The sequence below is a fragment of the Capsicum annuum genome, chromosome 5, assembly GCF_002878395.1.
Source record: "Capsicum annuum cultivar UCD-10X-F1 chromosome 5, UCD10Xv1.1, whole genome shotgun sequence".
Lineage (NCBI taxonomy): Eukaryota > Viridiplantae > Streptophyta > Magnoliopsida > Solanales > Solanaceae > Capsicum > Capsicum annuum.
In genome coordinates, this window is record NC_061115.1 from 216,533,383 (window position 1) to 216,559,852 (window position 26,470).

At 39.0% G+C, this 26,470-nt stretch overlaps 1 pseudogene; it reads right to left on the reverse strand.

The window, feature by feature from the left end:
* Window positions 1-242: 242 nt before the first annotated feature.
* On the reverse strand, window positions 243-25,267 carry LOC107876472 (annotated as a pseudogene).
* Between the last annotated feature and the right edge of the window lie 1,203 nt (window positions 25,268-26,470).

Consider the following 26,470-nt stretch of genomic DNA (forward strand, 5'->3'; position numbering starts at 1 on the left):
TCTCAAAATCAAACCTTCCATAAGGAAATCATGGATGATCACTTGCAGTTCCTGCACTTGAAAAACAATAAACTTGTTGTCTATCATTTTATACTCTAGGAATCTTGCAACAAAGAACTTTTTAGTTCCAGTATTCTCAGTCTTGTACATTCGTTCTAGCGCTCCCCATAACTCTTTTGCGTCTTTGTTCCACTATACATATTGTAGAGATCATCTTGGATACCACTCAATATGTAGTTCCTTCAAAGGAAATCTGAGTGTTTCCAAGCCTCCACAATCACAAATCGCTCTTGTTCAGTGGTTCCCTTGGGCACCTTCGGAGCTTTCTCAAATGTGAACTTTTGATGACAAAGAGTTGTGAGGTAAAAGAACATTTTCTGCTGCCACTTCTTGAAGTCAATACCCACAAACTTTTCAGGTTTCTTCGCTGGTGCCATTACTGTCGAAGCATTCGTGCGACTTGTTGTGGCAATACTAGTTGCCCCCACAGTCATTGCAACATCTTGCACATGTCTATCGTTAGTCATTTTCCTATCACAACAAGACAGTACCTTTTGTATATCGAAATACTTATTAAAAAGTTGCAGCAACTTTAAACACCTCTTGTTTCTAGTTTAACGATGAAGTTTTTATGACTTCCATTCGCCAACCGAGTGATCTATAACTTGTGATGAAGATTTTATGTCTTGAAATCACTAGTTAAGTTCAAACAGAGTAGAAAACTTAAAGCTTTAATCTCCAGAAATCAAGCAATACAAATTCCGAAAAATTATTCATTAAGATTGTTATTTTTAATATTTTTGGGTACAAGAATCTGTATATAGGCATCAACAACTTCAACACAAGTTCAAGTCTAAGACAATAACACTTATGAAGTTCATTCACACCTTCAACAAAAGATTAACATAGTCTATCCAAGAAGTTTGTTATTTTTCAGAAATGAGATGAAATAGAAATGTAAAGCCAAGTCCCTCGACTTCACGGAGTGTCCTTAAGGAATATTTCCCCTCATTGTACCTGAGGTTATGGAATTTTTCTCCAAAGATAAAATGGTTGTGAATCCGAACAATAGTGATACCTCAAATTGTTGGATTCGTCAAACTCACTCAACAGCTGAATGATCACACAGAGGTTTTGTATAGAAGAAGAGTGTTTTTACTGTCAAAATTCATGTCTATACACGAGGAATATATCAGGTATTTATAGCCTTTAATGTGTTCTTTTAGAAAAGATGCATTGGCTCAACAGAAATGCACCTATTCAGTACAGTCACATCACCTGCGCCCAGTCTGTGCTGGACTTGCACCCAAACTGCAGTCGCAGGTGACATTGTTCAGATTCCAGTGAGCATCAGTGCTGCACCTGCACCCGCAGGTCATCAAAGTGCGTACAGATTGCCCAACAGCACAAAATAGTATGCCCTTTACCTCAAAGGTTTGCATCCGTTCGAGATGCATTGCGTATGTGTTTCACTTGTAAAATAAGTTTCAAATAAAATTAGTCTAAAAAGATAGATCTCATCGAGGAAGCTGAAGCCAAGCGAACGACGACGATGGTGTGAGGAACCACCTTTTTCTTGCCTTACTATCCATGTGGAGTTAGTGTTCCTCTTATAAACACTTACAAGTTCCCTTCTCCTACCAATGTGGGAGAATTAGTGAACTTTCCAATATAAGAGTACACTTTCCATTTGGGTTACTTTATTTCGATCATTTGACAAATCCAAAGCTGAGCGAGCGATATGACGGCAGCATGAGGCACCACCTTGTTCTTTCCTCACTGATACAAAAATAAGTGTGTATCAAGTGAGTCAATCAAACACAAGAGTAACAAGATGAACAACAACAATGCTAGTGAATCAAAATAGGCCACTCACGGTTTCACTAGACTTCAAGGTTTATAAAAAATGACAAGATGATAGAGATTACAAGATTATAATAACAATAACAAGAGCAACAAAGTGGAAGAAACTATAGTGAATCGAAAATGGCCTCACACAGCTTCACTATGTTACCACGCAAACAACAAGATTACAAAGTGAAAGATAGTAACATGACATACAATATTCAAGAATCTAAGAACCCTAACAACATGAAAGGACCCTAAGACAAAAGAATATTAACACCAAGTTCTTACTTGGACTAAGAGGAACTCAAAGACCTTAAGATCCTAACGTCTAGCAAAGATACAACCCAAGTGTCACTCCACTTGGGAATTTCAGTTTTAAGCTTATCCAATGGAAGAGAGAAATTCAAAATATTACAAGTCTTGTTTTCTAAAAAATATCATGAATGAACTAACTAAAAGACTAGCCCTAATAAATAGCTTATATAGTCAATTACAAAGGAAGGACAAAATACCAAAATACCCTTGACATTAAGCGGGTGGGTTTGGGGTGTTTTGTTGGGCCTCTTCATACTTTAATAAGTATAGGCACTTAGATATGCTCACAAGGGCCTCACACACGGCCAAGAATGTGAACAAGGCTTGGAGTCGTTGCAACTCACGCGCTTGACTTCGTGTGAAAGGTCTCGAGCTAGGAATTCATGTATCATCCTCTCCATCTTGAAGAGAATTTGTCCTCAAATTCGGATCATTGTCATCCTCCACTATTTCTATCCAAGAGAGGTCACACACGTTAAAAGTGTTGTGCACTTGATATTTTGGGGGTAGATCAATCTTGTAGGCGTTGTCGTTGATCCTTTCTAATACTTGGAACGGGCATCATCCTACGGCATCAACTTCGCATTCCTTTTAGATGGAATCTATCCCTCCTTAGGTGCACCCACACCCAATCTCCTGGTTTAAGAATGAGCTTTCTTATTCATTTGTTGGTTCTCCTTGCAACTTTTTATTTTTCCTTCTCTAACCGTAACCTTACCTTCTCATGTAGCTTCTTCATGGCCTCAGCCCATTTGCTTCCATCTAAGATTATCACAAGATCACTTGGCAAAGGGGTTAAATCCAAAGGGGTGAGGGGGTTGATGCCATATACACACCCAAAGGGTGTCATCCCCGTGCTTCAGTGTCTAACACGATTATAAGCAAACTCAATCAACTATAAGTGCTTCTCCCAAGAAGTCATTTTTCCCTTAACCATGGACCGTAGCGTAGACCCTAAGGTCCTATTTACTACTTTCGTTTGGCCACGGTTTGTGGGTGGTATGAGGTTGAAAACAATAACTTAGTATCGAGCCTACCCCACATGGACTTCTAAAAGTGGCTTTGAAATTTAGAATCCCTATCACTCACCATGGTCCTCAGAACACCATGAAGTTTTACAACATTATCAACAAACAAAGAGGCTACACTAGGCACATCATCACATTTAAAACAAGGAATAAAGTGAGCCATCTTGGAAAACAGATCCACCACGACAAAAATACTATCCCGCCCCCTTCTAGTTCTCGGCAATCCCAACACAAAGTTCATTGATATGTCAAGACAAGGACTCAAAGGGGTGGACAATAGGGTGTACAACCTGTGGGGCTAGAGCCGTGACTTGGCTTGTTTGCACTCAACACATTGGCCGCAAATTCGGGCCACATCCTTGTGCATTCTAGGCTAATAACATTTTTTTCCAAAATTCTGAGGGTCTTCTCAACCCCAAAATGGCCCATTAGACCGCCATTGTCTGCTTCCCTCATATATAATTCTCTTTGAGAACTTGAGAGAACACACAATCATCTACCCTTAAACACTATCCATTAAATTTGTTATAGGGATGGGAACCCCTATTCGTAATATACCTATCCATATACAACTCTTCACTTTCCCTATAAATAGGAGCAAAGAGAGGGTCCTCGGGATATAAATACTTGAGTCTTTAAAACCCCATCAACTTAGATGATAAAATAAACACAAGTATATGTCTTCGAGATAAAGCATCAGCAACTACATTGTCTTTACCCTTCTTGTAATGAATAACATAAGGGAATGTTTCAAGAAATTCAATCCATTTGGCATGCCACCAGTTAAGCTTGTCTTGTGCCCGTAGATGCTTCAACGATTCATGATCCATTCAGATCACGAATTCTTTAGTCCAAAAATGATGTTGCCAAGTGGCCAAGGCTCTAATCAAGGCATACAACTCTAAATTGTATGTAAAGTAGTTTAGAGCTTCTCCTTTGAGCTTTTCGCTAAAGTAGGAAATAGGCTTCAATTCTTACATTAAAACCGCGCCTATGCCGACTTTGCCAGCATTTTATTTGACCTCGAAAGTCTTGTCAAAATTCGATAATTGTAGCAAAGGGGCTGAGATGAGCATAGCTTTCAAGTCCTCGAAGGCCTTTGCTTGCTCATCTCCCCGCTTGAAAGACCGATCCTTTTTAATCACTTTGGTTAATTGGGCGGTAATGGCGTTAAATCCTTTGACAAAACGTCTATAAAAACTAGCCAACCCGTGGAAGCTTCTCACTTCACCTACGGTTTTGGGAGTTGGCCAATTTTTAATGGTGTCAATCTTAGATTCATCCACTTGGACCCCTTTTGAGCTCACTCCAAACCCAAGAAATACAACTTCATGTACACCAAAAGAACACTTTTCTAGATTAGCATATAACTTCTCCATTCGGAGGATATCAAACACACATTATAAATGTTTTACATGCTCATCTATGGACTTACTGTACACCAACACATCATCAAAGTAAACAACAACAAACTTTCTAATAAATGGCTTCATCACATGATTCATTAGCCTCATGAAAGTACTTGGAGCATTTTTTAGGCCAAATAGCATAACCATCCATTCATAGAGACCGAATTTGGCCTTGAAGTCGGTTTTCCATTCATCACCCGGTTGCATACGGATTTGGTGATAGGCTCTCAAATCAAAAAACAAACACGAACCACTCAATTCATAAAGCATACCATCTAGCCTAGGAATAGGGTGATGATATTTTACCATTTTCTTATTGATGGCTCGGCAATCAACGCACATACGCAAAGTACCATCTTTCTTAGGAACTAGTAGCATCGAAACCGCAAAAGGGATCATACTCTCCTTTATGTACCCTTTGTTGAGAAGTTCCTCAACTTGGTATTGCAATTCCTTGGTATCCATCGGGTTGCTTCTACAAGCCGGTATGTTGGGAAATTGTGAGCCTGACACAAAATCAATTTGGTCCTCAATGCCCTGAAGTGGAGGCAATCCTTTTGGCAATTCCATTGGGAAGACATCCTTGTAATCCTGCAAAACATGAGAATAGGAGAAGAAATGGAATTGTTAGTGGGGTTGGTATTAAAACAATGAGCCAAGAGGAGCATCAAAGTTTCCTTGTCATGATCCACAAATAGTTCCTCCTCCTAGGCATTATCACCATGCTCCCGTGCCTCTTAGAATTTATCCCCCCCCCCCCCATCAGCTTCCCTGTAACACCTCAAATCTGGTACCCAGACTATAGACGGGGCTCATGACTCCGAAGGACCACAACTAACCCATGACTGATATCTGTACCTGTATACTGCATAAAATACTGAATAATACAGAAACATGAACTGAAAGGCCATAAGGTTCACATATCTGAAGTAAAAACATATCTTTTGAGAAGAGGTATGAAATACCCAAAACAACTGAAAATACTGAAGTGTAAAACATTATAGTCTAGAAAGCCTCTAACTGACTGAGCTGTCAGAGTAAGGAGTTGATGGGATATGTACCCAACTAACTCCAACTAATAAACTAACCAATGAGATAATAAATAAGTAATCCTATCCTTAAAAGATGAGGACTCACCCTAACTCTGACTGCTGAGACTGGAATCTACTGCTGCTTTGGAGCTCGTGTCTCCGAACCTATGGTATAAGACACCATAGTGCGAATACGTTAGTACTTTGAATATACTGTTATGCATGAAAGAGAGGATAAATGTATGGGATTCATATGCATGAAAAATAATAATAACTGACACTAACACCGGGAATACATGATTTCTGATTTTGAATATTGATAGCATGACATATTGATAACTAATATAATCTGATAACCGGTAACAGGAGTGACTGTATCTAAAAGTCCTAAATCTAATGGAACTATCAGAGTTCCGCACTATATCTGAGTTGACTGTATCTGACAGTCCTGAAATTTGAAGAACTATTTGAGTTCTTTTATTGAGACTAATACTGAAACTGTGGGAAGTAGTTATCTAACTGACATGACCCATATGCGCTATAATAGCTGAAATAGGGTCTAATTTATGCCCTGATTGGAAGGGTGTCAATACTGCACCACTGGTAAGGTCAACATATGAGTAACCCTCGTATAATAGATAAGTCTACTGAGAATGGTGAGAACCCTCATATAAAAGGTTAAACCACCTCATCTACCCTCATATAATAGGATATGATATGTCAACCTGTTGGCTACATAGTTCTGGAACGCAAGGATTGACTCAAAGAATCACACCATCATATAATAGGTGAGTTCCCATCCTTCTCGGTGATAATTTCTACTCCCATCTGAACAAACACTGAACACGATTTACTGAACTAAACATGGACTGAGTTACTGAATTTTGTTGACTGACGGAATACTACTGATATATGACAACTGACTGAGTTTATGAGATCATGGAGATTTCCTGAGTCGTAAGACTGTCTAAAGTCTAAGGATCATAGCTTGACTGAGAGTATCGTGAAAACATGACATGGATCTAGGCACACAGCTAATTTTTTGGGTATAAGTACCCCCAGGACTCGATGGAAGGAAACTGACAAGCATGAAACTTGAATTCATAGTAATCACCATAATACATTTAATGAAGAATTTCATCAAACATGTAATTGGCATAAACTTATACGTGTTACACCCCTTTTTTACCACCAAAACGATTATATTTAAGGGTCAAAAGGGTTTTATATTATTAAAGTGAAAAAAAGATTGAAAATTTGTTTTAGAAAGGACTATTTACATTTTTATTCAAAAACTCAGAGTCGTCACTTGGTATAATCCGGTGTACCAAGTTACCTTTGGAAATCCTTTTCAAAATGATTTTGACTCTTTAAACTGGTTTGCGAATAGAGATTACGGTTAAGGAATTCTGTTGATCAAGGGGAAGGTGTTAGGCACCCCTCGATCCAGCGGTTCGACCATGGTTGCTTGGTAGAGTGAATTGGATAATTTGGAACTACGATGTACAAACCACACAAAAACACATAAAACAATCAAAAAAACAAACAAAACAAAATGAATCAAAAATATAGTGTCTAGTCCGAGTTATACAGTCCCAAAATAGAAAAATACGAAAATGTAAATCCTATTCTAAACTAATCCTAGACTAAGCTTCAATGCCTCACCCGATGCCTCGGGCCTTCATCACGAACGTCCTCCAAGTACAAGATACTTCGGGGCATTCCCCGGATAAATCAATACAAATCCCTCGAGGCATTCCCCAGCCAAATGAATACATTTTTAGTGTGGAAAATAAAACTATTCAATAAAATTTCAAACATTCCACGGAATTTTAAACATTCAATCAAAGCCACAAATTCTAAACTTTGCCTACCCAACCTATGTTTGCTTAAACCAATCGACGTATCATGATACTACCAAGTTCAATTAACGTTCATTTCAAGTCAAACAACCAATGAATCAAACTAACCAAATTTCACCAATTATGTCAAGTTTTCAATTTTCACCCCCCCCCCCCCCCAAATTAATTTTAATTCTCAAATGAGATATCATTTCACCTTACAATCTATAATCAAGGGAACCAACCACAAATCAAAACAAATCACTATTCATCATCAACAAAGATCAAGCAACACATGATAATCAATCCAATACACTAAATATAATAAACAATGAGATAAAAAGAGGGAAAGAGTAGAATTGGACCTCGATTTAAAGCTTTCTCAATTCGATGTATTATTTCGATTAAATCCGATAAACTCCGCGCCGATGAACCTCGAATCAAACCTCAACCACGAACCATCTTGAATCAAAGAATTACAACCCAAACCCACCATTGTTTTGTCAAAGAAATAGAACGATAGGTTATTTTTCTTGATTTTTCTGATGGGTTTGGAGTTTTTCTGGTCGGGTCTCGACAACAATGGCCGGAAATGGTCGTTTCTGGTGAGATATGACTGATTCAAGTCGACAAGTCCGCCGGAAACCTCAATCCAACTGATAGGGTCCCCTTATTTTCACCGATTTCAACTCTCTCACGCGATTTCTCTTTCTCTTGGCTTTCTCACGTCTCTTTGATCTATTTTCTTTTTCTCATTTTCTCTTTATTTCTCTATCCTTGGATGTGTGTCTTGTGAGTAGTGTGTGTGCGCGTCATTTTGTGGAGAAGAAAAGATTTTCTGGTGAGGTCCTCTGTGTGGTTATTCCCTGGAAAACTAAAAAAATGTCTCCTCCCTATGTATGATGATACATGTTCCCTATATGCTAGAGGGACCCGTGAGTATGTATCATGGTGGAATTCTATTTCTTTCCAGTGAATGGACCCAAAATTAGGTGTGCGGGAATCTTTTTCTTTTTTGTTCCTATCTGTGTTAGTTAGGAAAACTAAAAAGATGTAAAGGGGTAGGGAGACACGTGAGTGGGGTAGGGGTAGGGGGAGTGGGGTGGTGAGGTTGATAGGGGTGGGGTAGTATTGGGTGAGGTGTCCTAATTTAATAGGTAGGGTTGTTAATTAGTTACCACAAGAATAATTAGGGATTGGGTTTGTTAGGGGTTTGTTATTTTGTTATTTTATGGAGGGACAATTACATGGTTGAGGGTGCGTGGTAGAGTAAGCTATAAATAGATAAAATTAAATTTTCGGACAGACAAAATTAGGTGTCTACAGTACATACATAGGGATTCATGATATCATGCTAATTGGGCATTTTCCTTCATCTAACACATGGTAGGCATATAATATGTAGACAACATTATACAACAATTAAACATCATGGTTCAATTCTAATTTCATCATTTAAGGGTTTAATCATAGGTTTCCATGAATCCATATCTATATTAATCAACCCACATCGAGTTTATTACCTAAACATGGAATAAGATCCATTTACTCATTATCAACATGAACAAAATCAATCCAATCATGAAATTCACAAGAAAATCCATAACTTGAATTTAGAAAAGAGATTCTTGGACTTCATGGACGAAAGGAGTCCATAAATGAACACTATGCATACCTATATTGAGGTTCTTGATGTTCTTGAACTTGAGGGATTTGAATCTCTTAGTTCTTAGAGAAGATTTTGATGTTGTTCTTGCAATTAATCTAGAGAGAAAAACTCTAGTTTTTATAGTTGAAATAATGATAAACAAAGAGCTGAGGTCGAATATAATAGGGTATATATAGGCGGGTGGTAAATGATCAAAATACCCCTGCTAAAATGACTGAAAATAGCTGAATATTTTATGCGACGATGGGGTGCGACGATCCGTCAATTGATCTATGGTACGTCATACCTCTCTATCGAACGGAACCAAAACTGGGACCTACTGCCTTGGTGCGATGGTGGGGTGCGATAGTCCGTTGCTGGGTCGACAGTCCATCGGACCTCGATGTCGTACTCTTCCAGAGAATTGACTCACTGCCTCAATACGATGGTCCATCGCTGGGTTGAAGGTCCATCGAACCTCATCGTCATACTAATCCAGAGATCAGGCTCACTAACTCAATTCAACAGTCATGGTCGATGGTCCCTCGCTTGTCCGATGGTCCATTGGCCTGTACCGTCGCACCTGGGTGGTTTTTCTACTTTCTGTATTTTGGACATAATTCCTTATCTGACACCAGATTTTGATGAAATTGATATCGATGAAAATCTTATTCAATTTCTCACGTGATAGAAAGTAAAAATCTCAAAAAAATACCAAGTGTACAAAATGGATGTACATTTCAAAGCAAGTTCTAACATCCTTGAGATGATTTCAAGCTAAGAAAAGACATGGGTATTACAATATCTCCCCCTTGAGAACATTCATCCTCAAATCAAATTTACTGAAAGGGAAAAAGATAAGTTGAACATGAACTAAACATGAATAACTGGAACATGATCGCATGACCTGACATGACTGACAAGCTGAACATAACCTACTGAACATGTTTATCTGATGCATGCGTAACTGATTCGTGAATACATAACTGAGTGTTCCGAGGAACTACATTTTCTAACAATGATAATGTATGTTTGATGCATAATTATATAACTTTACTGACACTTGAATGTATGAATGAATATGCAATGGTACATCATACCAAGTTTGTGATGAACACTGAACATGAAACTGAGTAAGCTTAAGGAGAACTGTTACCTTGAGTTTGATCTGAGTTGGCGAGGAAGAGGTGAGGATACTTAGTATGCATGTCTATTTCTGATTCCCAAATAGCTCCCTCGACGGACTGATTTTACCATAGAACTTTGACTAGAGGGACTTCTTTGCTCCTCAATCTACGACTCTAATAGTATAGGAATTTAACTGGGATCTCTTCGTAAGATAGGCTATTATAAAAATCAATGATCTGAATAGGGACTACAACTGTTGGGTCACCTATGCACTTCTTGAGAAAAGAGACATGGAAGACTTGATGAACTAAGTCTAGATCTGAAGGCAATTCGATCTCATAAGCTTTCTTACCAAAGAGACTGAGAATCTTGAAGGGATCGACATATCGGGGACTGAGCTTTCCTTTATTGCCGAATCTCTTCACTCCCTTCATGGGAGAAATTTTTAGATAGACATGATCACCAATCTCAAACTCAAGATCCTTTCTACGAACATCTGCATATGACTTTTGTTCCCTCTGAGTAGCCCGGAGTCTTTCAAATCAACTGGACTTTTTCTAAGGTGTCAAATACCAAGTCAAGCCCTATGACTGAGGCCTCACTAACTTTGAATTAACCAATTGGAGATCTACATCTACTACCATAAAGAGCTTCAAATGGAGCCATCCGAATACTGGAATGATAGTTGTTATTGTATGCAAACTCAATCAAAGGCAAATGATCATCCCAACTACCCTTGAAATCAATTGCACATGCCCTTAGAATATCTTCTAAAGACTAAATGGTCCTTTCTTCTTGACCATCTGTCTAAGGATGAAAGGCTGTACTGAGATGAACTTGGGTACTAAGACCCTTTTGGAATACTTTCTAGAAGGGAGAATTGAACTGGGTATCTCTATCTAAGATAATAAACAACAAAATATTATGCAATCTGACTAACTCTACATATGATGTAGAGTTTGGCATAATCCTCAGCTGAATAAGACGTATGAACTGGAAAGAAATAGGCTGATTTAGTCATTCTATCTACGATGACCCAAACTCAATCATACTGATAACTCTTTCGAGGCAAACCCATCACAAAGTCCATGTTCACTTCTTCCTACTTCCAAGTAGGAATAATGAACTCCTGCATAGGACCACTAGGCTTCTGATACTCTATCTTAACCTACTGATATGTAGAGCACTTAGCCACAAACTCTACAACATTACTCTTCATCCCACTCCACTAATAGATCTCCCGTAAGTTGCGGTACATCTTAGTAGCCCCTGGATGAATAGAGTAGCACGCACCATGCACTTCTGCAAGAATTTGCTGCCTTAAGTCATCTACACCTAGAAAACAGAGGCGACCTTGACAACGAAGAACACCATCTTCCCCTTGGGAGAAAACCTTTATTTTCTGATTCTGTACTGACTTTTTCAAATTGACTAGGCTGGGATCTCTATCTTGCTTTTCTTTTACCTCAAAAACTAGAGATGATTCTGAACCCATACATCACCCTCTGAAGAATCAACTAAGAGAACGCCTAGTCTGGGAAGCTGATGGACTTCCTGAGCTAAATTGTTCTTATTGTCTGCAACATGAGAAACACTACCCATAGATAGTCTGTTGAGAGCGTTGGCCACTACGTTGGCCTTGCCCGAATGATAAAGGACACTCATGTTATAATCTTTCAAGAGCTCTAACCACCTTCTCTTATGAAGATTAAGTTCTTCCTGAGAGAAGACATACTGAAGACTTATGATCTGTGAAGACATCTACATGAACACTGTATAGGTAATGCCTCCAAATCTTCAAGGCAAAAACTACGGCTGCTAGCTCAAGATCATGGGTAGGATAATTCTTCTCATGGAACTTTAACTGTCTGGAGACGTAGGCTATGACCTTACCATGATGCATGAGGACACAACCCAAAGCTACTCTAGATGTATCACAATACACTACAAACCCATCTAAACCATCTAGAAGAGCTAGGACTAGATTTGAGGTGAGTTGAGTCTTCATCTCCTAAAAACTCTCGTCGTAAGGATCTGACCACTGAAACTTGACTTTATTCTGAGTCAATCTAGACATAGGGGATGCAATAAAAGAAAATCCTAACAAACCATCTGTAATAGCCAGCCAAACCTAAGAAACTCCTGATATCTAATAGAGAGATAAGGCGAGGCCAGTTGCTTACTACTTAGGTCTTTTGAGGATCTACTCTAATGCCATCACCAAAAATTATATGACCAAGGAATGTTACTTACCTTAGCCAAAATTTGCACTTACTAAATTTGGTGAATAGTTGATGATCTCTGAGAGTCTAAAGTATTGTTCTGAGATGGTTTGTATGATCACGCTCACTGCGGGAATAGACCAGAATATCATCTATGAAGACTATGACAAACATGCCCAAGTACTACTTGAAAACGCGGTTCATCATGTCCATGAAAGCAACTGGGGCATTGGTAAGACCAAATGACATGACTATAAATTTGAAGTGACCATATCGTGTACGAAAAGTTGTTTTCGTAATGTCATATTCTATAACTCTGAGCTGATGATAACCGAATCTGAGGTCTATCTGAGAGAAATAACTAGCACCCTGAAGTTGGTCAAACAACTCATCGATTCTGGGAAGAGGATACTTGTTCTTGATCGTGACCTTATTAAGCTGACGGTAATCAATGCACATTCTCAGAGAACCGTCTTTCTTGTGCACGAATAAGACTAGTGCACCCCACGGGGAAATGCTGGGTCTGATGAATCCCTTATCTAAGATATCCTTCAACTTTCCTTTTAATTCTCTAAGTTCTAATGGTGCCATTCTGATGGCGAAATAGAGATAGGCTGAGTATCTGGAAGAAGATCAATGCCGAAGTCTATTTCCCTTTCGGGAGGAATTCTTGGAAGATCTTTGGGAAAGACATCTGAATTTTCATTTACAACTGGGACTGATTCAAGATTGGGAGTTCTGTAACAAGAGTCCTTGTCATATTCTATAACTCTGAGCTGATGATAGCCGAATCTGAGGTCTATCTGAGAGAAATAACTAGCACCCTAAAGTTGGTCAAACAACTCATCGATTCTGGGAAGAGGATACTTTTTCTTGATCGTGACCTTATTAAGATGACGGTAATCAATGCACATTCTCAGAGAACCGTCTTTCTTGTGCACGAATAAGACTAGTGCACCCCACGGGGAAATGCTGGGTCTGATGAATCCCTTATCTAAGATATCCTTCAACTTTCCTTTTAATTCTCTAAGTTCTAATGGTGCCATTCTGATGGCGAAATAGAGATAGGCTGAGTATCTGGAAGAAGATCAATGCCGAAGTCTATTTCCCTTTCGGGAGAAATTCTTGGAAGATCTTTGGGAAAGACATCTGAATTTTCATTTACAACTGGGACTGATTCAAGATTGGGAGTTTTGTATCAATAGTCCTTAACTCATACAAGATGATCGACACATCCCTTAGATATCATTTTCCTTGCTCGAAGGTAGGAAATAAGCTGATCTCTGAAAGCAGATACACTACCCTTCCACTCTAGGATGGGTTCATTCAGAAATATAAACTGCACTATTCTATTTCTGAAGTCGAATATGGCATAGCAGGAATAAAGACAATCCATGCCAAGAATGACATCAAAATCAGTCATCTCTAATTCGACTAAGTCTGCTGAAGTGACTTTCTAAAATATCATAACTGGGAAGTTCCTATATACCCGCTGGGCTATGATGGTTTTACCCACTGGGTAGAAACTGAAAAGGGCTCTGCTAGAATTACGGGACTGATTCCAAAATCAACTGCTATATAAGGAGTAACAAAAGATAAGGATGCACCAAGATCTAGCAAAAGCGTAAACATGCACATGAAAAATCTGTAACGTACCAGTAACCACATCAAGAGAATTTTCCTGATCCTGTCGGGACTGGAGAGTATAAAAATGATTTGGGCATGGCCCATTAGTAGCACTGGAGGTGTCACTCTATTGATTTGAGTGACCGGACTGAGCTGCGGATGATTCTGCTGACCCTAAGGACCTGGATGAGGACAGTATCTAACTCTTTGGCCTGGATAGCCACATTCGAAATAGATACCACTACCCGCTCTACAAATACCCTGATGGTGCTTACCACAATTCTAACAAAGAGGATAGGTGCGAGCACTGCTAACACTGCCTTGAGACTTAGAGCTCGGCACTCTATTTTTGTTACCCTCTCTGAACTTAAGAACTGGAGCACTGGCTGAAGAAGGAGTTGGTACTGATGACTTAGGATGAACTGAGAACGGTTTCATCCTCTGATTTACGCAGAGAAAAGTTAAAACTACCTGTCTTTTCTCTCTTATTCTGCTTCTCCCTCATCTTAATCTTTTGCTCCTCTATCTCCTGAGCATGGGTTATAAGTCTGGCTAAGGTCCTGTCACTATTCAACATGGCAGATCTACACTCATTAACCACACTATCATTCACCCCTGAGATGAACTTACTCATCCTAGCCCTGTTGTCTGTAACTATATGAGGGACATATCTGTCTAATTAAGTAAACTTAAGAGATTACTCTTTCACCGTCATGTTTTCGTGCCTGATATTGATGAATTCTAGCACCTTGGCTTCTCTAAGATCTAGGGGAAAGAATCTATCAAGGAATGTTGAAGCAAGCTCCTCCCAATCAACTTACTCTACATCATCTACCCTTTCTAACTTCTACTAATTAAACCAAGTGTGAGCAACATCCTGTAATTGACATGCAGCTAGCTCATCACTCTCAACAAGAGTCCACCCCATAATGTCTATCACCTTCTACACCTAATCTAGGAATTCCTGAGGGTCCTCATTATCTTAGACTCGAGAAAAGTTGGAGGATTCATTAGGGTGAAGTCCCAAATCCTAGTTGCAGCTGAATTGGCCACTGGGTTGGCCGGAATGACAGTTGGTCATTCATTCTGAGCAACAACCGATTGAACAAGAGTAGTAAATGTGGTCCTGAACTTTGCATGAGAAAATGATCGCCCAAAGGTTCTTCGGGCTGAGGGGCTGACTGATTTCTTCTCTAGGGAGGCATATTCTAAAATAAAGAGAAGAAGCAGATTATACAGAGAGATTGACTTAAGATTATGCTCACTGGCATGACATGAATACTAAAAATAGGAAACTATGCCTAAACATCTTATAGCCTCCTACACATAAATGTGGTGCGCAACACACTCATGTACAAGACTCTACTAGATGTGGCTTTCAGACTTCCTAGGACTCTATTGAACCTGGCTCTGATACTAAGTTTATAACACCTCTAATCTGGTACCCAGAACATTACATGGTGCTCATGACCCCGAAGAACCACAAGCTAACCCATGACTGATATATGTACCTGTATACTGTATAAAATACTGAATAATGTAGAAATATGAACTGAAGGTCCATAAGGTTCACATATTTGAAGTAAAAATATAACATCTGAGAAGGGGTATGAAATACCCAAAACAACTAAAAATATTGGTCTGAAACATGGTAGTCTAGAAAGCCTCTAACTAACTGAGTTGTCTGAGTAAGGAGTTGATGGGACATGTCCCCAACTAACTCCAAATAATAAACTAATCAATGAGATAATAAATAAATAATTATATCCTCGAAAGATGAGGACTCACTTCTAATTCTGACTGTTTAGACTGGAATCTACTTCTGCTCTGGAGCTCGTGTCTCCAAACCTATGGTATAAGACACTATAGCACGAATGTGTCATTACTTTGAATGTACTGGTATGCATGTGAGGTAGGATGAATGCATGGGATTCATATGCATAAACAATAATAATAACTAACTTACTATCATGAGTGTGAGAATACATGCATGATACATAATAACTGACACTAATATCGTGAATACAAAATTTTTGATTCTGAATATTGATAACATGACATACTGATAACTGATATAATTTGATAACTGATAATATGAGTGACTGTATCTGACAGTCCTAAATCTGATGGAACTATCTGAGTTCTACACTGTATCTGAGTTGACTGTATCTGACAGTCCTAAAATTTGAAGAATTATCTAAGTTCTTTAACTAAGACTGATACTGAAACTATGAGAAGTAGTTATCAAATCGACATGACCCATATGCACTATAATAGCTGAACGTGGGTCCAATCTATGCCCTGATTGGAAAAGCATCAATACCGCACCACTGGTAAGGACAACATGTGAATAACCCTAACTCTAGTGAGAACGGTGGGAACCCTCATACAACAGATTAATCCACCTCATCTAACCTTATATAGCAGGATATGATATCTCAACCTATGCTGGCTACATAGTTCTAGAATGCAAGGATTGCTTTAAATAATCACACCCTCATATAACAAGTGAGTTCCCATCCTTGGGTTCACCCGGTGCTAATTTCTACTTCTATCTGAATAGACACTAAACACGATTTACTGAACTGAACATGGACTGAGTTACTGAATTCCGTTGACTGACGGAATACTATTGATATATGAAAACTGACTGAGTTCATGAGATCATGGAGATTTCCTGAGTTATAAGACTATCTAAAGTCTAAGGATAATATCTTGACTGAGAGTATCATGAAAACATGACATGGTTCTAGGCACACAGCTAGTGTTTCGGGTACAAGTACCCCATGACTCGATGGAAGGAAACTGACAAGCTTAACTTACTTGAATTTATAGTAATCACCATAATTCATTTATTGAAGCATTTCATCAAACATGTGATAGGCATAAACTTGTACATACATGGGGATTTCATGATATCATGCTAATTGGGCATTTTCCTTCATCTAGCCATTTAATCAAATACATGGTGGGCATGGAATATGTAGACAACATTATACAATAATTAAACACCATGGTTCAATTCTAATTTCATCATTCAAGGGCTTAATCATAGGTTTGGATGAATCCATATCTATATTAATCAACCCGTATAGAGTTTAATACCCAAACATGGAATAAGATCCATTTACTCATTATCAACATGAAAAAAAGCAGCCCAATCATGAAATTCACAAGAAAATTCATAACTTGAATTTAGAAAAGAGATTCTTGGACTTCATGGATGAAAGGAGTCCATTAATGAACACTATGCATACCTGGATTGAGTTTCTTGATGTTCTTGAACTTGAGGGATTTGAATCTCTTAATTCTTGGAGAAGATTTTGATGTTGTTCTTGGGATTAATTTAGAGAGAAAAACCCTAGTTTTGTTGTTGAAATGATGATGAACAAAGAGCTGAGTTCGGATATAATAAGGTATATATAGACGGATGGTAAATAACCAAAATACCCCTGTTAAACGACTGAAAATAGCTGAATGTTTTATGCAATGGTGGGATGCGATGGTCCGTCGCTTGATCGATGGTCCGTCGGACCCTTCCGTCGAACGGGACCGAAATTGGGACCAACTACCTTCGTGCGATGGTGGGGTGCGACGGTCCGTCGCTGGGTCGACGGTGGACCTCACCGTCGTACTCTTCCAGAGAACTGACTCACTGCCTCAATGTGATAGCGTGGTGCGACGATCCGTCGCTGGGTTGATGGTATGCCGGACCTCATCATCGTACTAATCCAGAGAGAAAGCTCACTACCTCGATGCAACGGTCGTGGTCGATAGTCCGTTGCTTGTCCGATGGTCCGTCGGCCTGCACCATTTCACCTGGGTAATTTTGCTACCTTCTGTATTGTGGACATAACTTCCTCATTTGACACCGTATTTTGATGAAATTGGTATCAATGGAAAGCTTATTCAATTTCCCCACATAATAGAAAGTGAAAATCTCAAAAATAATACCACGTGTACAAAAATGGAGTTGCATTTCAAAGCAAGTTCTAACATCCTTGAGATGATTTTACGCTAAGAAAAGACACGGGCATTACATTCCCCTACCCCCTCACTCTTGGATTCCCCTTTTTTTCTCACTCCCGGCCTTCTTTCCCTTTTTCCTTAATTACCACATCTTTTGGTATAATTCATTCGCTTGTGAAGGCAATAATGGATGAAGAGCGACCTTTCATCCATTCTTCTCAAGTGTATACCGATTGGACCTTCCATCATGTTTGGTCAACCTATTGTATTGCCAAGGTATTCCTAACAACAAGTGACAGGCTTGCATTGGTATCACGTCCCAAAGCACCTCGTCATGGTAGTTGGCTTCCTTAAAACATATCACATATTGCCTTGTGACCTTTAACTCACCGCATTCATTCAACCATTGCAACTTGTAAGGACTAGTGTGAGGTGTAGTCGGCAATTTCAAGAAGTTCACCATTGCAACACTAACCACATTCGTACAAATTCCACTATTTATCACCATAGTGCACACACTTTCCTTCACAAGGAATTTAGTATGGAATAGATTCTCCCATTGTCTAGGATCATCTATCGCCTTACTAATCATGGCACGCCTCACTACAAAGTTTGGAACCACGCACTCCCCTTCTTGTGGATAAGCATCCTTACAATCATCATCATTATCATGTGGCTCTCTCTCGGCCGTCTCTCCATCTTGAGTCTCGGCCTCACTCTCATCACCCTCAATATTCACTTCTTCACCAAGGAAATACAATCTACCTTCTGTTAGGATTACATTGCTTCGGTTAGGGAATTCATTGGCTTTATGTCCCCAACCTTGGCACTTAAAGAATTGGAACCCTTTAGGATTAGGATACTTGTGAACTTCTTGCCTCGCAGGGATTTTGTGGACTGTTTTGGGCTCGGGCAGCCTAGTGTGGCGGGTTGGTCCTTGTTTTTGCGCCAACCCAAAAAGGATTGAACCATATCCTTGCCCTTCGACCAACCCAAGGTTGATTTTCACTTTGATTTAAATGAAGACCTCTCTTTAAGTTCCCTTTCAATCTCAAGATCCGCTTGGAAAATACCTTCGACAATATCAAACTTGTGAATTGTCAAATGAGTGGAGACCTCTTTGTTCAACCCAGACTTGAACCGAATGATGTCATGACTAATTTGTTCCCCACGATGATCAAGTTTCAACATGAGTTGTTGAAACTTATCGTAATATACCATAACACTTCGATTTGCTTGCCGCAAGTTGTACAATCTAGCAAGCAACTCATGATGATGGCTTTTGGGAAGATAACATTACCTTATTAGGTACCTCAACCAAAACCATTGTGGTGGTTGCCCCTCTACCAAATTGTTGCCGAGCCACTTGAAGTATTCCCACCAAGTGTTAGCATAGCCTTCAAAATGAGCTATGGCATAACAACTCTTCTTCTCTTCCGAGATATCATTCACCTGAAACACTTTATCAGAAACTGACTCCTAAGCAAGATATACCTTGGGGTCACTATCACCCTTAATGATATGTAGGCTTAATTTGATGGTATTGATGCCTACGTCTCTCTCTTGGTATCGATTTCCCCTTTCTCCATACCCTCGGTATATTTTTGGATCCATACGCCCCCCTCTTATCTCCTCCTCTCTTATTTAAGAATCATCAAAGGCTCTATACCGTTCATAATCCTCTCTACCATATTTCTCAAAGTGGACGGGATTGTTTTGGACATTTGGAACTCGATTTGGAGGGATTGGATTTTGTGAAGGTGGTGATCTTTGGTTTAGTGGGGCTTGGAAGGGTGGGTTTGGATTTAGTGGAGGTATTGGATGCCCAAGTCCCTCTTATGGAACTTGAGGAGTTTGGGAATGGGTTGGTCTATTGGAGTCTCGGTTTAGGGGGTTATGAGTGGTTTGGCTTGCGGCATTTAGTGGAGCTAGTGAAGGATTTGGCAATTGTGGCCATGTTTCGGGAGTAACGGTGGCAGAGGAATTTATATCATGTTCACTTGACGAACATGTCGAGGATTAGTATGTGAGAGTAACTTTGACTCTCCACTTGTTCTAACCTCCCACTAATAGTCATCACTTCTCCCCTGATGGCTCCCACTTTCGTACTCAACCTTTCAAGAGTTCGGGTCATTGCCTCAAGAGTGACCCTCATATTTTCCATTTCATTAGAATCCATGGTTTGAGACGTGGTTCCCTCCATTTTCAAGGTATCACCTAAAAAAGAAACAAACATGTTAGTTTAAAACCCCTCTCCTCACTCATACTCTCTTGGTTCACTCACACTCAAGATCTACAAGTGTTGTAGATTGGCTAGTAACCTATGATTCCTTAAGGTATGAGTATGCTCTTGTCCGGAATGGATTCTTTTTTGAAACTCAAAGAATTTCCATCGGACTATTTTCAAGGATTTACCAACGTATTCAAACGACAAAAGCACACAAACAAATGATGACACGAATACAAGGCTTCAAAGGACGAACTGACAACCTAGTAGGAATGTACTAGCTTGCTAATGAGTTCTCAAGTCAATTAGAAGAAACTAAGAATCAATAATTAGAAATTGGAATATCCAAATTGAGCTTAATTAATGACGTGAACAGTGATTAAGGTGATGTGGCAGCATGGTATTGGTCATGGTCCATACATTTTGTTCATCAACTTGAAGCCTTAATCTTCACAATTTTTATAATGGATGACTTTGCTTTTGGAGGGAAAGTAAAGTCTTGTAACTTCTTTAAGTCCAATCTCAAATGGCAAGACTTGACTTGTACCAATCTCGCAAAACAAGGTCCCTTAAAAGGTGGTAAAAGTTGTTGAAAAGTAGATGTCAAGACATGGAAGTGATGTGCTCAAGTCTTCTCACAGACAACTTTACACTTTATCCTTCGACTTTTTTTGGATCTATTTTACTCTTTTTAGTGTTTAAGACATGAGTTGAAGAGAAGATCAAGATGAACACAACAACAACACCTTCAAGAACACAAAAACAACACACCAACAATGGCAACTTTAACGTCCAAACACAAGCCACAACACACGGCCAACTTCATGAACAACAACAAGTCACTTATCATTAAGCTCAACTTTAGATCTAGACACCTTGTGTGTTGATGAGAAAGAAACCAACAAAAGAAACAAACTAAAGAAACCAACACAAGAAACAAACTAGACAAACAAAATTTTTGTAAATCTAACTACCAAATTTTGACCAAGAGAACAACACAACACAATTTTCTCGGCCAAGAACAAGATGGACAGATTTCTCTTTTTTTCTGAAATTTTTCAGATTTCAGGAATTTTATTTTATTTTTGTATTTTCTTAACTACCAAGCCCATGACTGATTTTGTTGGAACAAAATCAACCACAAGATTTGATACCAAATGATACAAAAATGAGTGTGTATCAAGAGAGTCAAGCCAACACAAGAGTAACAAGATGAACAACAACAATGCTAGTGAATCGAAATAGGCCACTCACGGCTTCACTAGACTTCAACGCTTCACTAGACTTCAAGGTTTACAAAAAAATGACAAGATGATAGAGATTACAAGATTACAATAACAATAACAAGAGCAACAAAGTGGCAGCAACTATAGTGAATCAAAAATGGCCCCACACGGCTTCACTATATTACCACACAAACAACAAGATCACAAAGTGAAAGATAGTAACTTGACATACAATATTCAAGAATTTAAGAACCCTAACTACATGAAAGGACCCTAAGACTAAAGAATATTAACACTAAGTTCTTACTTGGACCAAGAGGAACTCAATGACCTCAAGAACCTAGTTTCTAGCCAAGATATAACCCAAGTGTCACTCCACTTGGGAATTTTGGTTTTGAGCTTTTCCAATAGAAGAGAGAAGTTTAAAATATTACAAGTCTTGTGTTCTCAAAAATATCATGAATGAACTAACTAAAAAACTAGCCGTAATAAATGACTTATATAGTCAATTACAAAGGAGAGACAAAAGACCAAAATACCCTTGACATTAAGTGGGTGGGCTTGGGGTGTTTTGGTGGGCCTCTTCACACTTTAATAAGTATAGGACCTTAGATGGGCTCACAAGGGCCTCACACACGGCCAAGGATCTAAACAAGGCTTGGTCATTGCAACTCACGCACTTGACTTCCTATGAAATGTCACGAGCAAGGAATTCCCGTATCACTCACTATCCATGTGGAGTTAGTGTTCCTCATTAAAAACATTTACTAGTTCTATTAGTGAACTTTCCAATATAAGAGTACACTTTTCATTTTGGTTACTCTATTTCCCCCACTATTTTTTTCCTCCATTTTCCATTCACACACACATTGAACCCAACATCTATGTTGCTAGGACTCTTTAGAAATGCTTCTGCATGCGTCAGATCCTCTAAAAACAGTTATTTTGGAGGATCCGACACAAGTGTGGCAACAGTTTTGAAGAGTCTAAGCAACATAGAATACGATAGTGTCCTGGAAACTTGAACTTCACAGTTTTCTAGAGTTCCTAGAGAGCATGATAATTTATATCGATCAATTAACTACGCATCGATTACGAATTAGTTAGGTTCTGTGGGGCTCCACAACATCGATTCCGCTCCTTTGAGTTTTGTTTCATTCTAATAAGGTCCAAGTAATTTGTCTTCTTAGACAAACTAAGGTATTTTTTTTATAGTCTATTTAGCCAAAGTTTCAATATCACAGAAGGCGAGGAATGCTTACAAAGGAAGAGCTCGGTAATTGTTGACTGGACCAGTGAAACCAGTCTTCTCAAACTTGCTAGCATACTAATCCAACTCTTCCTCAGATAGCCAAGATGCAAGGGCAGCCGGCGCATCAGGGATAGCGTCAAGGCCTTTGCCTTTAGGAAAATAAACTGGTGCAGGATCGCGGTATGTCAAAAGTTTCTTATGAAGAGCCTTAGCATCATATGGAGCAAATTCAGCTTCAATTTTGCCTGGTACCTGCAGGGTAAAACCATACTGAACTTCCTGCTGCTAAATTACCAATCAAAATTTAATGTCGGGAAACCTAAGGCCTTACAAACAAGGTGGTCTACGACCATTAGATCCCTGGAGAGAGAAGCAAACTCCAGTTTTTACCGCTAAATGACAAAACCAGGGGCGGACCCCAAATGAGTCTTGACTTTTCAACAACAAAAGCAAAAACGTACTCTTCCAAGTCAAAATCAAAGTTGGGTAGACTAAGATGGAGTTTATTTTACGGTTAGTTTGTTGTTCCAAACATATCAATGAAGTATTTCCTCGACCTACTTTTGTCTTTCAGATCATCTGCTTTGAATTTGCTTTACCTGGGCGTAATCTTTTGTTTATACATTTTACAAGGACTCGATATCACCAACATAATTTTGTTTATTTCTATTTTGATGTTTAATTTGAAAGATATCTAAAAGCAAGATAGGCTATTAAGTACATGTATATCACAGTGAATTTGTTACGACTATCATAACACAAGCATTAGTGGCTGTTTTCATGGCTCGAACCAGTGACCTATAGGTCACACAGAGACAACTTGAGGTGCGGCCCTTCCCCGGAGTATTGTTTGCATCAATAAGAGTTATTGTCGTGTGACCGAAAAAGCAAAATTAGTAGTAATAAAGAACACAATGTGCATTCTAAACCATTAAATCAAATGACTAGTAATAAAGAACAGGTATATGATGAACCTCTTGGTGAAAATCCTACCTCCGCCACAACCTGAATACCGTGTGCAAGGAGCGTTTAATGCACCGTGCTGCATTAAACTTGTAAATACCTATCAAACATAATTGACAAATTAAAAAGCACAGACAAGAATAACGAGAACCTGAAATCTCGGGATATAATGATCTTCCCCAGATAAAGTCTTAAACCCCTCCACCAAATTCATGTGTAGGTTCCTTTGTAAAAAATGGACACTCAAATTCACCAACGCCTTAATTTCGTCTGGCCTAAAAAGGCATAAATGCCAAGCAATTATGGCACCCCAGTCATGAGCAACAACAAACACGTTATCTTCGTTTGGAGCTGTGGCTTCAAGCAGTGCTACAAGATCACCCACAAGGTGAAAGATGGTGAACTTTGAAACTTCGTTAAAAGGTCCACCTGTAGTATCTCCATAACCCCTTAAGTCAGGCGCCACGGCTCGGTAGCCATGTTCGGCTAAGTAGACGATTTGCTGGCGCCATGAGTACCTATTGCGGAAGATCAGGGGTTAACTAGCACATAGTCACACAATCAAAGCAAATAGAGATAATGGTCAAAACCACATTTGACTCATCACTTTTTCATGAGTTTCACACCTCAACTATCAGTTGTCCCACTTTTTACTGAGAACTAGCGAAAAAGCGATAGTTCAAATGTGCTTTTGGCCATTAACTCAAAAAAACTAATACAAGGATTTAACGAGGCTCAACCAAGTCTAGTCCTCGAGTCAAAAGCAGAAAAATGGTGGTTATTTAAGTATAAGAATAGCACAATCAAACAAATAGAGAAGAAGAACTAACACAAGGATTAACGAGGCTTGGACAAGCCAAGTCCCCGGGAAAAAAGAAGAGAGAGTTTTGTACTATATAACAACAACAATATACCCACTATAATCCCACAAATGGAAGTCTAGGTAGGGTAAAGTGTACGCAAACCATACCTCTACCTCGTAGACATAGAGAAATTGTTTATGATGGACCCTCAGCTATCAAATTTTCTACTATGAATGAGAATAACTGTAGTATGACCAAATAAGAATCCTCTATTGCAATCTCCTTATACAAATGTCAACACATGTTTCAAATAAACATGAGAATGTTTTCTTTCTTAAACCTACAATGTAGGTTACTCAAACCTACTTAAAAAAAGGTAGGTCGGAACAGTAAAGCTCCCGCTTCGTGAGGGGTCCCGAAAAAGGCTAGACCACAAGTGTCTATTACACGCAGCCTTATTTTGCATTTCTGCAAGAGGTTGTTCCCACAGCTTGTACACGTGACCTCCTGATCACATGAAAACAACTTTACCAGTTACTACCAGACACTTTTCCTAAAACTTCTAGTAGAAAATGTAACATAATTGGGATTTACAAAAGTCAAGATTCAAGAAAACAATACCAGAGCTCAGGGAAACCATGTATGAAGAGGATTGTTGGACCTTCGCTTAATTCTGCTACATGCATATTTATGCCATTCGCAACTACCATTTTGTGCTCTATCTTCTCCATTTTGCTTCTCCTTTTTTCAATTCTGTATTCTCTTTTTCTGAGTGATCAATCTGGGGGGTTTTATATTAGCTTATTACTCCAACGTTCCGCATGTTGACTTGACACCCCCCTAAAAAAATTTAATTAGAGTTGTATTTTACTAAACTAACATGTTTTGAAACTAAAGGAAAGCCTTAGAGTAACTAGTAAAGTTGTTGCTATGTGACCCGGCGGTTACGGGGTCAAGCTTTTGAAACAACTTCTGTCAGAAATACAAGGTAATACTGTGTACAGTACACCCTAATGGTGGGGCCCTTTCTCGGACCATGCGCATGACAGGACGGTTCAAGCCTCGGAAACAATCTCTGGCAGAAATATAAGGTAAGACTACGTAAAAATACACCCTTGTGGTGTAGCCCTTCCCCGGACCTACACTCTTGTGGTGTGCCCTTCCTCGAACCATACACATGGCGAGAGGATTCAAGCCTTGAAAACAACCTCTGCCAGAAATGCAAGGTAAGACTGCATACAAGTACATCCTTGCAGTGGGGCCCTTCGCTAGACCTACATCCTCATGGTGGGCATTCCTCGATTCATGTGCATGGCAGGAGGATTCAAGCTTTGGAAACAACCTCTGACACAAATACAAGGTAAAACTGCGTACAAATCCCGAACCTACACCCTTGTGGTGGGGTCTTTCCTCGAACCATGCGCATGGCGGGAGGATTCAAACCTTGGAAATAACCTTTGGAAGAAATACAACATAAGATTAAGTACAATACAACGTTGTGGTGGACCCTTCTCCGGACTATGCACATAGCAGGAGTTTTATTACACCGGACTACTCCATTTTTAAACATGTTTTAAAACTAAACTCTAAGTTTGACTACTGCTATTACTTTATATACATCCTTTGTCCATCTTTATATATTCATGTTACTAAAAATAGATGTATAATAATACTTATCCAGTTTAAAAGATCAATGGATAATTTACCCATTTGTACCCATTTATCCTTTGATAATAAATACTCTATATTAATTATCTAATACATTTTTTAAAATATTAAATTTTATATTCAAAGAATGATATAGTAAAATTACTTCTATTATCTATTATCTTCTAGAATGAACGAGTGTAGACATCTAAAATTTTTAGGACTCTTCAAGAAGAATCCAAATTCTGGTAAAGTTCTAGAAGTCTACTTTACCCTAAATCTCGCCT